This window comes from Seriola dumerili, unplaced genomic scaffold (genome assembly GCF_002260705.1).
Source record: "Seriola dumerili isolate Sdu_G_001 unplaced genomic scaffold, Sdu_1.0 BDQW01000538.1, whole genome shotgun sequence".
Taxonomy (NCBI): domain Eukaryota; kingdom Metazoa; phylum Chordata; class Actinopteri; order Carangiformes; family Carangidae; genus Seriola; species Seriola dumerili.
The window spans coordinates 477488-491203 of record NW_019174793.1 but is presented as its reverse complement, the minus strand read 5'-3'; the positions used below and the strand labels follow the sequence as shown (position 1 = coordinate 491203).

The 13716-nt window shown below is 40.4% G+C and overlaps 1 protein-coding gene across 1 annotated transcript in view; it reads right to left on the bottom strand.

Moving 5' to 3' along the window:
- LOC111235868 (voltage-dependent T-type calcium channel subunit alpha-1I-like) overlaps positions 1–13716 on the bottom strand; it is a 177885-nt gene that overhangs the window by 129512 nt on the left and 34657 nt on the right. The window lies entirely within an intron of this gene.

Here is a 13716-nt window from a genome sequence, read left to right as displayed (position 1 = left end):
TGGCAGTCCATCTAACAGTTGTCAAAACTCAAAACCACAAATGCCAATATTATGGTGGCACTAGAGGAAAATTTAACATGAGAGCATGAACATCTGTAGAAAAGGTTAAAGCAATCCATCCAGTAAGTGTTGAGATAATTCAGTCTGGAGCAACAGGCCGCTTCCAGTGTGGTTAAAAATGAGCAAAAAAACGTCACTAATACACTGCAGTATAGTTTGTAATTATTTAAGTCTGTAAATATTAAAGTGTTATATCCTCCATGTGACACAATCCAACAAAAGGAGGCTAAAACTGCTAAAGATGGTTCTTCTCTTAATTTTACAGCTAAATATTAATCGCTAAAAACTCTGAAGCCTGGCTGTTTATCTGCTGCAGTGGCTGAGACTTGCAGCCACTTACATTTATAGTTTACCAGCATTAATGGAAGAGTTAATGCGTTTTCTGTCACATTAGGTGCGACATACAGTTTATTAGCAAAAAGCCTATCTAATGGGTGATACCGGCAGTGGATGGACCTGGAAAGCACAATCAGGTAGCTGAATAGATATTGAACATTTGGGCCATTCCACTGGCTGTACACTAGCCTAACGGGCGAGAATGAACAAATAGGGCAATTACCAGAGAGCAGTGAATGTCTCATTTTATGCCAACAAGTCCAGGCCAAACTCCCTCTGTAGAGGATGGCATCAATTATTAAAATGAGATTAATGGATGCAGTAGATCTTCTGTCCCAGAAGTGGTTTGCAAGTCAGGGAAGACAGAGAGGCACACACATGCACACAGACACGTGAGCACAAAATACACACAGACACACACACACATTTAACAAAGCTCTGATTCACATTTTTCCCTCCTGCCCTCCTCTTCTATTCTCTTTACTAACTTTTTCCACCTCACAAACTCTCTCTTCAATCTCTCCTCCTTTACTATCACTTAAATTATTTCCCTCCACTTTTCCTTTTACAACTTCATTTTTTTTTCACTCACTATCTGTTTTGGTTTGTCCTCTGTGTGTGTGTGTATGTATGTGTGTGTATCTCTCAGTGTGTACTATTTTCCATTCTCACATTCCTACTGTGTGCTGTGTGGTGTCAGAGCTCTAATGAGCTACTGTTACACCTCCAGCAGGGTACAGATGCTCATACACATGTCCCTGTGTGTGTGTGTGTGTTTGTGTGTGCATGTGAGTGTGTGCATTTGTGCGTGTGTGCTTGTGTGTGTGTTACAAGAATGTTTTGTCAAAGATGAAAGCCAGCTGTCTGCTGACGCCGTTGTGGTCACATCACCCATCTCTCTTCTCAGCTGTCTCCTCCTGTTAGACACACATCATATTCAAGCCTCTGACTTTATAACAAACTTCCATGAAATAAAATAGACAGTGGGAAACACTCTGTCCCAGTCCCACTTTGCCAAAACTGAACCAGATTTATATGAAAATAGGTGAAGATGAAGAGAGGTGCATCAAAATCCAGCACAATGCAGTGTAACTCTGCTGAACCAGATTCAAAGGTCCCATATTATCACTTTATATTGTCCCATATAGAGTGATAGTTCCATTTCTTTTCTGATTATAAATCAGGTCTAGGTTCTATATTTATATTACAAAGAGAAATGCATTCAGAAATTGAGCCTTAAAACAAGCCATCAGAACTTCTATATCTTTGTGATGTCACAACGAAGCAGTCACAAGCCTCAGTCATTCCCCAAGCCCTTCCCACCCTGACCCACCATCCAACCTTGCAGGATTTGGTTTCTCTCAGTGTTTAACTGCAATCTGATATATTTTTATTCGATCAGTCATTAAACAGTTACTATTATTATCATTATTATTTTGTCAGCCCCATTTACACTGATCAGCCACAGCATTAAAACCAGTAAACTGTTTTAATGTTTTGGATGATCAGTGTATATCAAGAGTAGGCTAAATTATTTTAAATGTGGGTGGGCTAAAGTCTGAACTGAAGCCCTGATCCTGTCTGAGTGGCTCTACTACTTATGCCACTCAGTCAAAGTGAATGTATGACTCCCTGAGGGCATTTAGATGTGCAGCAACATTTTCATACAAATACACTGTTCTACTCACTCGCCTCTTTTACTATAGAAAATGATGAGCATCACCTGCAGAGACTTACAGAAGCCTGACAGAAGCATAAACAACCCCCGACTTGGTGGGGTCGTGGTGTGATTAGAAAGAATAATCAGCCATCAATACACACACACACACACACACACACACACACACACACACACACACACACACACACACACACACACACACACCACACCACACACACACACACACACACACACACACACACACACACACCTGTTTAGACAGTTGGTGCTGTATGATACCAGACTGATCCCAGGCTTAATTTACGATACACTTACGTGCCAAAAACTATTCGGGATCATTAACTTAATAAACTCATTCATCATCTGCCAGTTAAACTAATCATAATATGACAACATGTGCACCAAAAACACATACATGTAAACAAATACCCTTCAGTAAATCAAATCATCCATCATCCACTGCATCAAATATGCAGTGCAAATTAATGTTTACATTTATGTGCAGTATGGATATACATACACAAACACACACACACACACAGTACCTGCCAATGCATGGCACAATATGTTACAGTACAACACCCTACCACAGTAATAAGCTATTTATTACTTTCCCATTGTTGCAGTGGACATTAAAAAAAAAAAAAAAAAGTGAAAAGCTCAATACAAAACAAAAGTCTGACATTTGCTGACTGCTTTTGAAAGACAGAGCAGTTGCCTCGCAGTGAATGTCAACACAATAATTGCCAGTACTTGCAAGCACAGGCCATACTGCTTGCAGCCTGCTTTATGACCATGTGAAACCATGTGATGGTGATCCAAGATGGAGTCATCCTTTGGCATCATAATGCTATTTTGTTTGTCTGCTTCTGTCAGTTTGTGTGTTTTCTCTTGTTCTGCCAGTGGCTTACATGGACTGTACAAAGTCTGATTCATATAACATACACTGCTCTTCTGGTACTCACTGTCTACTTGTACTATTTGGTACTTTAAACTTTAATAAAGAGAGGCTCAGAGCCTCCTCTCTTCTGATTGGCTCACCAACTTGTTGTTACTAGAGCTCCAGAGACAGGCCTGAGAGACGAGATGTAAAACTACATTGAGATGGTTTTTGGTTGTTAAAACCACACTTCAAATAAAACACTGGAGAAGTGTAAAATATGGGACCTTTAATATGACTGCTGTGTAATATACAAATATTAATCTGTGCAAAATCTATTACTATTTTATTTTATTTTTCACACCCTGTGCTCTTTTATAGTTCTGAACTTTCAATTGTTTATTTATTCATTTTAGATTATCATCTTATATACACAGTCTTTTATAAAGCTGTATTTATATTAAGTTCATTAGTTTCTCCAGTAGTCTTGTCACAAGAAATGATTTGCCCACTCTGACCTAATGTTACTCTGTGCAGACGACAAAGGACCTTTTGAACCTATATGGAAACTACTTGCATCAAAACACTAAGGCACCTGTGAACAAACAACCGAAGAAAAGAAGCGTCACCTATTGACTTTTTCAAAGTCGAGAAAAAAATGAGCTGGCGTTCTTCCTCAGTTCTCAATGAGGCTGCAGTCTCTTCTGTTTTACTGAGTAATGACTAGATGATAGAGTACCTGATTCAGCACTACAGCAGCACAAATTCTCTTCAGAGCTGACAGGATAGTAGATTGATTTAAAACAATGAGGTAGCAGCATTGTGATATGTGAATCAAAGGTGGTGCAGTGACTAACAGGTTCTGTAAATGCTTTGCTCAACCTGAGATCAAAGAGTGTGACAATCTGATGCAAACCCCTTTTATCTACCAGGACAATTCATTTATATGATATTGGTAGCCACCCTGGTCCCATAACTGGAGAACCTATTGATTCTGATGATGGGAGATTTTAGTTATATTAAATTAGAAAGGACACCACCAATGTAAAAACAGCAAGTAAAGGTCAACACTAGAGAAAACAAACACTGAAACATCGCTGCTGTTCAATACCACCTGCAGACCGCACATTAGCAAGAGTCCCCTTGGACAGTCAGACCTTAAGCTGATCTTTCTCATCTCCCAGGACACAGCAATCAAAACACTTACCAGAGAAACACTTGGTGTTTTGGTTAATCATTTTTGAATCAATAGAAAAAAACCCACCAATTTAATCCAGCATTGGATCTGCACATGCAAAGACCAAAAATAATAATGTTTGTCATGATTAAACCAACGTAACCAGCTCATTTGATGTGCAATGTTTGATGCTAACTAGTTTCCACATGGTGCAAACTGTATTTATACTAATGGTAAGAAGAATTCAACCTGAATGAAGTTGCTGTTTTCAAGGGGAATTGTTTCTTACTGCAATTGTCTTTTCATTCTGTAATGTAAGAGCTCAATATTTCAAAATTGCAGATGACACTTTGGTGTTGTTTGTGACATCATGGAAAATTGAACACATATTAGATGGTCCTTCACAATAAAATATGTTGTAAATAAAGATGGATGGAGTCTCTGTGACGTCACCCACAGGTTTCTGCAGAGTTGTTTTGAAGCACAAAAATGTGCAAATGGGCAAAGAGGTGGGACCTGTGCAACCGAGACTTTGGTGTATGTTATTTTGTGGCAAGAATACTCTCACCCACCTGTCACTCAAAGTGGCCACACCCTCAATCATGCATAACTTTAAGCCCTAATAAAATTCACCTCTTGTACAGTTGTCATGAAGGAAGAAAAATAGACCAGCTAGCTAGAGACCAAAACTGTTTTTTGTACCGTAATGTTGGGCATTTTAACATGGGAATCTATGGGGATTGACTCGCTTTTGGAGCCAGCCTCAAGTGGCCTTTAGAGGAACTGCAGTTCTGTGTTGTCTTAATTTTTCAGCCCTGGATGTTGCCGCTTGGTTACAATGCAGGTAATCATAAGGTAAGTAAACAAAGGAACATGAGCAGTTATTTTTAACTTCATCCAACAATGTGATGCTTCCATCCAACACTTTAGAAAACTATAAGAGACAACAGCACCTATTTCTATCAAAGAAGAGGGAGAACATTTGATATATGTGTAATTATAGTTCTGCCAACGCAGATTGGGATCAATTATAGTCTCCCATCTGCTCTCCTCACCATGCAGTACAAGTTTTGGCAACTCAGAACATGAAGGGGGGTTAGCTAGATATATACTGAAAGCATATGTTTGATATATGAGGGACTGCACATTAAGAGCATACAAATGTAAGTGCAATCACAAATATTCATGTATGATAACAATACCAGAACAGAGAGAAACAGATGGTACAGACATAAAAAAAAAGAAAAAGAAAAACAGAAACTGACTGAAATCAGTAAACCTCTTTTAAAAAGTCTTATTAAGACAAGCACATTTTTCATTATTCCAGTTCTTTGTTTTGCTGTTTTTATATTTAAATATCCACAGATTTAATGCAAAGGTTTGGACACTCCTGGCAAACTTCAGTAATGTAAAATAAACAAAAAAAAAAAAAACGAATTTTGGCATGTGTAAAAGTTTTTATGAACTTCATTAACTCATTAAGCCTTAATTGACTCATTGGACTTGTAAACGGATTGAGAATCGTCATTCAGTCTTGAAAGCTGATGGCAGATCCAGAGCTTGATAAATTCTCAGACTCTTCAAATCTTGTGGTGACACTCAACAACCACGGGCTCCTCCAAGCAACTGTCTGAGGATCGGATAATGAAGCCAACTGATGCTTACAAGGCTGCGGAGCCTATAAAAAGTATCCAAAGTGCTTCCAGCTTGACATTCACACTGTTTGAAATGTCATTAAGAAATGGCAGTTAAGGAGAACTGAGGAAGTCAGGACAAGATCTGGAAGACCAAGAGGTCTGCTGGCCAGGAAGGTAAAGCAAAACCCCCATAAGACTGTAAAGGAGTTGGAGGAAGGTTTAGCTGAGACGGGAGTGGTGGTGCCCTGTTTCAATGTGTAGCATTGCTTGCACAAACAGGATCTACATGGAAGAGTCATCAGATGAAAACTTTACGTGTGACCTACAAAGCAACATCTGGATAAGCCAGAGTCCTTTTAGAAACAAGTGCTGTGGCCAGATGAAGTTAACATTAAGCTCTTTGGCAACAATCACTGAGGGTGTGTTTGGAGAAAAAAAGAAAGGAATACCTTGCCAAGTGTATATATTGTTTGGGCTTGTGTGGCAGTCAGTGGCACAGGAACCTCTGTACAGATTGAGGGAAGAATAATGGACTCTGCTAAATGTCTGCAAGTTCTGGATCCAAATGTCCTGTAGTCAGTCAAGCCACTGAAAAGAATCTGGCTTCTGCAACAGTACAGTGATCCAAAGCAGAACCCAGTGTTTCCTGAGCAACAGAGGACATACCCATGGGTGCCCAAACTTTTGCATATAACTATATATTATAACATATGTGAACAGGTAAGCATTTTAAATTCGGTGATGCATCTTTAGGATTTTCAGCAACGGCAGATGATGGAGGGAGTGAAAATCAAACAAATCCTAAATAATAATAAAATCCTGAATTAACTAGAAAACCATCCACTAAGGAAGAAGCAACACAAGTTATGGACTGTGGTCTTAATTTTGAATGACACTGATATGATATAGACCTACCCGCTACCTACTCACTGGCATACAGTAATTTTTCAAACATACTGCAAAAACTGTAACAATGATTTGGGTCAATTACTTTCTTTTTCTTCAGGGATTCTGGTTGAAGGCTGGTCAAAAGTATAATATGTAGTTCTTCAGTTCTTCTATAAACAGAAACATATTCTAAGATATACTCAACATAAAATATCCCCATTTACCCCCATTTATATGAGAACTCCAGTAGACAGTGTCCTCCTCCAGCAGAAAACAGAAAATATGTCTTGCTCTATTCCATGGCAGGAATAGATACAGCTTCATTGTTATTATTTTAAAGCCTGTAATAAGATCTGAGGCGGCAGTCTGTAAATCCCAGCTGCCTTCAGGACCAACTAACTTGAAAAAAAAAATCCATGTCTTTCTTTCTAGCATGGCAAGAATAAGATTATCTGTGGACCACAGGATCATTTGCCACTGTGGTGGATCTGACCAACAGGAGCCAATCATGCAACCAGCATCTGTGGCTGTAACAATAGAGGCACTACAGCAGGCAGTTAGCTGCCTCAGATTGGCCCAGTGAACAGCGGTGGTGCAGCTAGGATGGGTTATACATGGAGCAACAGTGTGAGCAACAGAGGACAGAGTCCTGGTTGTCATCCTTACAATAGGTTTGATAAGAATGCATTCAGAGCGTAAAATGTGTAAATTTATGAGCCCTGACATTTCTCCACTAATATCCTTTGATGTCCCTTCCCTTTCCTTTGGTATACTGTTCAAATTTTTTCATTCATGCTCTCCAAACACATCAGCGTGTCTTTACCTCCTCTCCTGCTTCCCTCTGCTGAGTGCTGGAGACAGATAGAGGGCGTGAAGGGAGAGAGAGGAGGAGCCGAGAGAATGAATGGATCCTGAGAGAGGAGGTGTAAAGCCGGGCCTGCGCTCGCAGATATGCTCTCAAACACTACCCCTGACGACACACGCTCACAAAAGGATACGCGCACACACACACATATTTAAACATGCACATATAAACACAAGCATACAATATGTGAGCGTCATGATTCCAGCTTCAGTTACACAAAGATTTCTGAAGCAGAGCTGCTTTGAGGGAAAAGAAGAAAAAAAAAAAGGACTGTCTTGAAGTTTTCTCTCTTCTTTGACATTCATGATTTCCGGGGAACTTGTTCTTTCACCGTTCACACCGAGGTTAAACCCAGACAAGATTTTTCCAGCTTCCAGTGCAGCTTCACATCCAAAAATGTTTTTTACAACTAAACCTCCAATTCTCTCATGCGGGCAAGGCAAACGTCCAAATGCTGAATAATGGCAGGTGCCAACACTAAAAGACTAAAGGCAGAAAAAGACAAACTCCTTTCACTCTAATACCCTCTTTTGCTTCACGTTTTTTTTTTTTTTTCTTCCTCGTCCACTCAGCTGTAGGCGAATACAGTGGGCGCAGGGGCTCCAGCAAATTAGGATCAGCGTCACTCATTGGAAGTAGCGTTATTACTGCAACCAAGAGCCGAGAGCAGCTGTATATATAATCACAGCGCAGGAGATGTGAATACAGAGAGACAGATAGCCTCTGGCCCTGGTCTTATTGTGCGTAACAGAGCTGACATCGCTACCTCAGCCGGAAGAGTCCTCAGAGGAAACACTGAGGATGAATATGGAAATGTATTCGCTGTAGCTGGTTGACCAACTCTGGCTTCATGGGTTTCAGTGGGTTTGTATAATGTATGTAAAGTATGTGCTGAAGGGGGAGCGACAATGTCTGTGAATGGCACAACACATGCATGTGCATATACAGACACATTAGCTCCTTTTTTAGCTCATCCTTCTTTTTCACATTAACAATATGGGAAAGTTTGCACTCTTGACTCCAGACTTACTAGAAATTGATTCTTTTTTTTTTTTTTTGCACCTGAAGAGCTCGTTGTCAAGTTTAATGTCAGAGTGCAGATCACGGTTGTCATAACGATGGGTCGTTTACACAACACCCAGGGCTGGACCAGCATGAAGGGAGTAGTATGATGAAAAAATGCGCCAAGTCTAGGCTTGGGCTGATATTCATAAAAAAAAAAAACTCATGTCACTGCTTTGCTTACTGTACATTGCACCTTGGCAAGTTTTAAATAAAACTTTGAATATTAGATTATTATGAACATTATGAAAAAAACCCAGCCTAAACATAAAATACAATAATATAACATCAAAATCGCGAGCCAGACTGTAACAAGATATTCAATCTTGGATATTGCCCACACCTACTGCAGACTGACTCCAAAGATGTATTCAAATAGATCAGACTATGTTTATTTACTCATTAAACATATTTGAATTTGCTATAATATAGTNGATTATTATGAACATTATGAAAAAAACCCAGCCGAAACATAAAATACAATAATATAACATCAAAATCGCGAGCCAGACTGTAACAAGATATTCAATCTTGGATATTGCCCACACCTACTGCAGACTGACTCCAAAGATGTATTCAAATAGATCAGACTATGTTTATTTACTCATTAAACATATTTGAATTTGCTATAATATAGTGGCACTCTTGAACTCATATGAATTCATTTTAACTGAATCCGACACATTCCTTTCGATTCACTATGCATCACTGGAGGTGTGGCAGACCTGAGCAGCAGGTTCTGTAACACTGGCTGACAGTTTGGGATTTCGGAGATCGTCTTAACTATATTCAAATAAATGCATTAAAAAAACCACAGAACAGAATGGCTTCAAATTCCAAAAAAGGAAAGCACAATTTTCTCATTGACGGACATACAGTAGCAACTATCTAGCTAACTCAACAACACCAAAAATGATGAAGACCGAATGTTCATGTGTCAAAAGGCACGAGAGTAAAATATGTGAGGTTTTCAGCTGGAGTTCTGTTCATCAGAATTAAACATGACAGACAGTCAGCATTCAGCCAGGGGTTGTGCCTGAGGGAGAACTTGCTCCAAAAGAAAACTTTCAGTTTCAATCTTGGACACCTGCCTACTCCACCCACACACACACACCCCCACACACACACACACACACACACACACACACACACACACACACACACACACACACACACACACACACACACACACACACAACTGTGTGCAGGGGTCTGGTTCAGCTCCACAGGCAGGCTAAGCAGAGCCTGATGTGGAACTCATGCTGCTCCTAATCCCTTTCCTGCAACTCGCCTACTGTTTGTTTTCGCAGCACACTAGTTCCCAGGGGTGCAACGTTTTATCATGCCCCCACCGCTGCTACATGCGCCGCATGTGGTGGATGTAAGACTGGGGAGTAATTGGTGGTGGTGGTGGTGGTTAGCTGTCTGCAGCATTGTGCGCTGAGCATTGAGGTTTTGGCGCACAGGGATGAGGTGACAGATCTCTGTGGCTGCTGCTCAAAGGAGGATGAGTGAAGGAAAGCCGAGGAGATGGAGGGCGAGGGGAGACTTTCGAGCTCAAACTGTGGGATCAGAGTGGAAAACAGGACCAGATAAAATATTACGAGAAAGCAAGATGATGGCAGTAGTACTTTCTCTAGCCTAGGGGCTGGAACAGTGCACTGGTGAATTTTATGGAAAATCTAAGGAAACCAGGGCAGTAAAAGTGAATGAATAATGTTCACCTTCCCTTAAGGGAGAAATAAGAAGAGGAGGAAACAAAAAGGCAGGCGAAGGAGTCAGGGAATAATGTGTAAGATGAAAAAATGCAAGTTAAGTTAAAAGTTGTGGGGGAAAAAAAAAAAAAACACAGATGTAGCCGAAATAAAAATCCTAAGTACAAACATTTTCTTTTCACACAATATTTAATTAATTGAATCTTAATTAAAAATTAAGATAGCGCTTTTATGTTCTCATCAGGGATTCTTGAAATGTTTGCAGAGGGCATTGTGGGAAGAGAAAATGTTTATATCATGTGGTTTTTAGTGAGGTTCGTGGCGCAGGCTTTTCCCAAGCTGATCTGTTTTGGCGACCCGCTCGGTGTATGGAAGATAAAGGAAGTGTTCAGAGGGAGGGGAGAGATTTTCTTTTTTACTTTTAATTCTTTTTGGCCAGCATCTCCGCATTGGCGTTTTTCGAGAAGCTTGTCACAGTAGCTATAACAAGATTCAGAGCCACTAAGAACGCAGCCAGAGACAAATGTATGAACAGCATTTACCAGGCAGGAAGGTCCAACAAAGACTCTGTTGAGGTGTTGTTATTGGAAATGGAAATCTCTTGAGAGTCCCCCATCTTTGAACTATGAAGGAGTAACACTAAATCTCTGGAGGTGTTCTCTGGAACATTTTTAAGAAAATTAATTTAAAAATTAAAGGGGCTATTTGTAAGTTTTCTCTGCTACCGTATGTGGTTTTGACAAGAGCTTCATCCATCGTTGCGTTTACAAGACAACAGGTTATAATTCACCCTCTGAGACGCGCTACATCTTCAGGGCAGACTGGAAGCTACAGTGAGTCGCTATCAGAAAGTGACGAGACAGGCCGCGGCTAGTTGGTTAGCATGCTAGCTTCAGTAGAAGAAAAGACATGATAGAGAGAGTTAACGTTGGTGTTGCTTTCCACCTCTGGAGACAGCTGCTGGTGAGTAAAGGAATGAAGTTTGATGCTGGACTCACAACGTTTTTTTCTACACTGGATAGTAAACAGGTGTTAAAGCTAACGTTGGCTATGTAGGAATAGCAAAACTTACAAATAGCTCCTTTAATCATTTTTCAACATTATCATTCAGATTAGACAGGTGTTTTAGAGTTTAGGGTGGAGCTGCTGATGGGGAAACAATTAGTATTGCTGCTTCGCTGTATGACAAAGTCAATTCTGATGTTTTGAATGTCTCTTTAAAGACGCTTTATCCGACAGGAGACACAGATGTCAGATTTACGCACCATCCCCAGACAGCCTGCTGGTGTCATCTTCTGTTAAAAATCTGCTCACTGAATGTCGGGGTACAGATCTGCATGCTAATGATCTCTTTAAAAGACTCGAAAACATAAAAATTATAGGATACAACTTAATTGTTTTGAGTCATCAAACCAGGTTAATTGCTTTAATTTTTACGTGCCAAGAGATAATGTGGTACCCCGGCTCTGGAAATGTCGGCTTCTTGCCAGAGCTTTTTTTTTTCTGTCGTGTTCCTTATTCAGTCAACAAAACTATTTTCTTTTAGTATCTAGTAAAACTGGTTGTTAAACTGAATGTCTACAAGTAAAGAGTTACCATTAAAGGACCAATACTGCAGAGCTCTCGTTTTAATTCCTAATACAAACCAAGAGCTGCAGCGCTACAGCAGTTCAACTGTAATGATCAATGTCTTCCTGCCCTGGACAAGACTGTCAGCTGGTGTGATGTTTGGGAGCAAAGACAATCGATAATCTATTGTCCTCCTGTGGCAACGCAGAAAACCACCTCCATAGGACTGTGTGTGTGTGTGTGTGTGTGTGTTTGTGCATGTATGTAAAGACACAAGTGTACCATTTGATATAGCTTCAGAATTTTTGTAAAACCGTAACTGCTAAGGTAGGTATGTACCTGGAACATCAGAGAGGCTTTCACACCTAACCTGTTTGGTGCAGTTCAAATGAACTCTGATGTCCATTTGATTTTATCATTATGGTGTGAAAGCTGTCACTCGGCCTCTAGTTTTGACTAAACCACTGAGAACGTGAGTCTTGAGCCATTTGTCTGTGGTCATTATTCACATCACATGAAGTCCAGCTGCAGTCTAGACTAGTAACACTTAAAATCAGCCATTTCCTTGTGAGCTACCTGCGACACCGGAGAAGATAAACACAAAACGTGCGGTGCATGTGCTGCATGGCTTGCTGTAATGTCACCACACGGTAACCTTGCGCAGCAGCTGGATTTCTCGCAAGGGAGAATCCATCTTACCCGGCTCCAGGCCAGAGGCGTTTTGTAGGAGTTGACAAGGTCTGAGGCTGAGCCCAGACCATCTGGAGCTGAGGTTAGCATGGGAGCAGCCGGTGAGGTGGTCCCTGCTCTCCTGCCTGTAACATTACTGCCTAAACATTTAATTTTACTGCATTGTATGATTACTGCAAACATTACGTTCATTTGGAGGGAGAGAGAGAGAGAGAGAGAGAGAGAGAGAGAGCGAGAGAGAGACAGGAACTCCTAAAGAGGTTAGCATATAGCATCAGTTACATCAGAACTGTAGAGAATTTCTTCACTGAAAGAAGAGCTAGAGCTTTTCACTCTGGAAAAGCTGATTCCGCTCTTTCCTGGTTAGGAAGGGTGCAGAATCTGATTGGCTGAAGTTAGCCAGTAGACAGAGATAAACAGATGGTTCATCCAATCACCTGCCGTGTATTTTTCTTGAAAGTGTCTTTTCCAAACTGTTAAAACGAAGCCTCCCCAGACGGTTGCGTGTGACAAACCATCTGGTGCATCAGGTTAGCAGGATGGCAGTCACCAAAACTGTCAAATGAATGAGTTATCTGTCAAGTTTGTTTACTGTAACTTAATGTTCAACTTATGTTTAACTTAATGCAACATAATGTTTAAATTCTGCCTAACTTAATGCAACTTAATGTCCAGTGTGAACACGAAACACGCTGGAAATAAAAGGCAACAGTATGTTTTTTCCTTGGTCCAGACAAAATGAACTGAACTGCATGTATGACAGCGGCAATAATATGTTTTGACAGAAGTTATAAAAATAAAATCACACAGTGTGACTTACAAACAGACATTTGCATCCTTTGAAATGCTGAGAAATTTCACTTCAAATGATTAAAAAAAAAAAACTCCTGCTAGCAGAGCATCAAGAGAGTGAAAGAAGACGTTCAAAGAGAAGTGAAAACAGGGAGAGCAATGCACTGCCATCAAAACAGACTGCAACAGGTGGCGCGACAGGTGCTCTGAGCAAGATGGTAAGATATAGAGAGCGGGAAGGTGTAAGCAAAAAGGATGACAGGGATGCACGACATCACAAAGCGGATATCACATCGCTTCAAAAAAAAAACTGACACAGGTTAGAGCTGGGAACAGTGTTCAGCTCTTTTAATCCAGTGGTTCA